Below are 4449 nucleotides of genomic sequence, written 5' to 3'. Positions count from 1 at the left end.
TTTTCTACTGATACACCATAAAATAGACTTGGGATAGATACTATAATATTCTTGCTTTACTTAATCATACATTTTTTATGACGATAATAACTTAGAAATTGAGACGTGGGAGAGGTTATACAGTATCCGCTGTAGCGATGACAGACATTTAAAATTAAATATTTATGAATGATATTAATACCTATATTCCAATTACTAATTAATACCGATATCAAACTTTGGCAACAATAAGTATCGCAAGACACTGAACAATATTGTATTGAAATATCGATATTTCATTCCGGTTTCGATATTCCACATTCATAATTAAAATTTTGGCAACGATATTTTAAGAATATTTTATTTAAATATGGATTTTTCATATAAAAAAGTCCAAGACATTTTAAGAAAAGACTTATAATTAAATACTGAAATTTAATTCAATATTTAATATCGATATTTACATTACTTCCTTATTGATATTGATAACAAAGTTTGGCAACGATATTCTACGAATATTTAATTAAAACATATACATTTCTTTAATGTTAGACTACATAATGTCAAGTAAAGTTATGAAATTAAATATTTAAAATTGATATTGCTATCACAATTTCTTATTATTGTTAATATCAAACTTTTGCAACGTCAAAAGACAATATTATCAATTGAAAATTTATATGATGAGAACAGAGTAACTTACAGCGCTTCTTCTCTCAATGCCACATATAATCATTTATAAATCAAGCGGTTTAAAAAAAAAATTAAATTATTTTAACGATTAAATTAATATTTAAAAAATAGTATGAATCCTTCTCTTAAACTAAAAAAAGAAATTTTTAAAAACGATAAGGAAAGGTGAAAACTGAAACTATGAGGAGATTACACGGCACCAGTGGATATAGATGATAAAGCTTAATCGACAAAGAGGTCTCAAATTTCAATATAAACATTTGGCAAAGCACCTGTTGATTTTAATTTCATCCCTGATTTCCAGGAAAACTGATAAACTAATTTCTGATTAACAGATTACTTCAGCTTTTAAAATAAACATACAAAAATTCTATAAGATATTTGTAGTTTATTTATCTCAATTAAACTTTTCAACCCGAAGATTCACAAGCATAATTCCAAATCATGAAATTATCGTTGATTTAATTTCGAATGAAAATTAAAATTAAATTAAATCAGGTATAATGAATTATTATAAATTATTATGAATTATATATAAAAGTGTTAAAAATCAATTTAGGAATAAATGATTTTTACAAATGATTTATGATGGTAAGTCAATTAACGGAAAAGATTGGTTTCTTTAACAAAAATATTTAGGAATGAAATATACAGAATGAATTGTTAGAAACACGAATGAAAATAAAATGAATCAAAAAATTTACTACCGGAAATAATGTTATGAAACATATTTAAAGAATTTCTTAGCATAATAAATGGTAACAAACAAAAATTGAGAAACGTCTTGCAATATTTATTTTGACGAATGATGATGCATCAGAGAAAGATTTCAGCTCTCAGAAACGAAATATGAATAATATCTAACATTGCAGTTATTAACAATCTCTTATCAGTTGGCGAATCCAAAAGTAGTTCATGAATAGTGACTAACCTTTTGGACATTAAACAAGTTATATATTATATATTGTATTGTATATAGATATGAATGTTTTCATGATGAGTTGTTTTATTTTAAATTCTTTATCTAATTTATTTTTTCTCATTTTGCTATTACTTAATTCATTTATTGGCCAATGTTCATTTAAGGGGTATATATTTTATTATTATTATTATTATCCATATTAGTTTATACTAATTTATTTTAATTTTTATAATTATTTTGTTTTATTACAGTTATAGTTGTCACAAATAAAAATTTTACCTATCTACTAGAGGTCCTCCTATAAATTTGTAAATAATTACTTTCAAAAACTTGATAGGTAGTCGTTATGGAAACCAATGTATAAAAACTTTTAAACTATTTAGAGGAAATTTTCTTATTTCATTTAGTCTCATTTCTGAGAACAAACATATATGTGTATATTTTTTAAAGTTAAATTCCAAATAATTCTTGGTAATTCAAATTCATGTTCACAACTGCTCAAATAAATTAATAAAAATACATGATTTCAAACAGCGACATTAAAATATATTTTTTTAATTTCTAGAAGATTCACATAGTTCAAACCTATTAATAAAATCGCACTTTTGAAATTCTTAAAAGAGGCTCATGACGTAATTGAAGAAGTATGCAGAGCCCTGATGCATGACGTGACGCTGGTCACAGAATCAGAGAAACTTTGGCCTAGAAACTGAGCCAGGGTGACGAAATATTAAACCTTGGAGGTCATAATGTAAGCCTCATATATAATCGAGATATATCTGTACATGTTTGTATGTTCATATATGTTGATATAAATATTATTTTTTATAATATTTATTATTTGTAATTATAATTTATAATAACATTATAATATCAAATTATTCAGAAGTGAACGATGAGAGAAAAATCCCTATTTGTTTTTTTAATTCTTAAATCTGAATCATATATTAATGCATGCTGAAGAAGTGTTGGTTTTTGCTTGAAATGTCCTTAGTAATGAAGAATTTAACAAGAAAAAAGGTTTGAATTTGTCCTTGATCTAATATTAATTTTAATTAGAATGAAAAAATATTTATATATTCAACAAATATAACAAATACAAATTTAACAAGTTTAAAATAGCTTTCTCCAGATTTATCTTTCCCTAGCCTGCCACAATAAAGTATTAAAAATGGTTCTATTCCGTTCCAGCTTGCGGCATCGAAACTGTCCCAGCCTTGTACCATGTCATCAACATATTTTTGACTTGCAAAACCCATAACCTCACTCTTCAGGAGTAGCCTTGGTCCAAGAAGTGATCGCTAATCAGGAAACCTGCTTACGTAGATTATGAGTTCGATGACGTCTCCTTATTACAAGGATGTCCAGTTTTTTGGATTTTCCATTTGACGCATTTGTGTGTTATCTTCCTGGTTGTTAATCTTACCAATAATAGACATGCAGTTATGCTATAGGTGATTCGATCATAGTAGGAGTACGTTTTTCCTGTGACAAATAATAGTTTAGTCTTGCATTCATCATTGCGATTCTAATTTCTTTTTTCCAGTTGGTACATCGAGCTGAGATGGATTTACCATATTCTTTGAAGGACTCATACCATCCTGGAATTCCTTAGACTGAAGCTTTATTTCAGTAAAAGAAAAGAGATTATAATGTCACTTATATGTATATATTTAATTTATATATGTTACAAATTCCAACGGATTTTGAAGAAAGACAGTCTATTGGAACTTCTTACACATTTTTGATACCGATTATTTCTCTTAAAGTATTTCCTTCTTCATAATAATTACGTTACGTTTTCATTCTCCAACTACGTTTTAATTTTAAAACTGGTCATTACGCCCTTTATAGATTTCCTATTATAAGTAGTTATATTTTTGTTTCGGTGATTTAATGTTTTTATACGTAATGGAGATGGTCGGGATGCGGTCTAAAAGGAACAAAAAATATTTAACAACTATTCATTTGCTGACGTTTTGCCCCACTTCGTAGAGCTCCATCAGGATCGTTCGAAAAATATCGAAAGCAAATAAACAGTTGGTTACTATTTTTTGTTCCTTTAATCAAACAAAGGATTCAAAAATTCGAAATAGATACAAAATTGAGTCAATGAGACTGTTAATTGAATAGTTTCAAAATGACCTGATTATAAATCGATCCTTAAGCCATAAACACATCAAAGCCGGTAACTTATAAGCCACCATTGAGGTAGCGTGACTTGTCAAGGTTCACATCTTGTGGCCCCAAAAGAGTTCATTTAGTCACCGAACTAGGCCTGGAGTAGTTTTGAAGTCTTCATTTTTCAGTTTTAGATTTTTCATTCTCTTTTTAGAAAAAGAGAATTCTTTTATTATTTTTTTTATTCTCATTTTATCTCTTTTTAGGGTAGGATTGGTCCAGATTTATAAACAGAAACTGGATTTCCGTACATTGCATCTTTTGATCCATATTTTCCTATTCCATAATTATAATTCATCAAAACAATGGATTTCATAGAAATTCAAATCATGACAAGGGCGTTATATTGATATCAGTTTTATATTGCACGAAATTAAACGTTACTGGGTTACTTCATGAATTTGCATTTCTGGAGTTATTTATTAAAACATTGTATAAATCTACGAATTTGTCTTTGATTCGTGAAAATAATAATATTATTATTAACACTAACAATCAATATTCAAATTATTTTATTGAAGATACAAGCTCAATTATTCCTTTCTGCAGGAAATAGAGAAAAACCAAAATCGCTTTGTTTTAGGAAACTAGAAATTGATGCTCACTGCAATTTAAAAAAGTAATTTATATTCTCGGGATGGCAAGTAGCACTTCAATTTTTATTGAAAACACTA

This window comes from Halyomorpha halys, unplaced genomic scaffold (genome assembly GCF_000696795.3).
Source record: "Halyomorpha halys isolate HHAL.00 unplaced genomic scaffold, Hhal_1.1 Scaffold1974.1, whole genome shotgun sequence".
NCBI classification, from domain to species: Eukaryota; Metazoa; Arthropoda; class Insecta; order Hemiptera; family Pentatomidae; genus Halyomorpha; species Halyomorpha halys.
Note: the sequence above shows the minus strand (reverse complement) of the source record.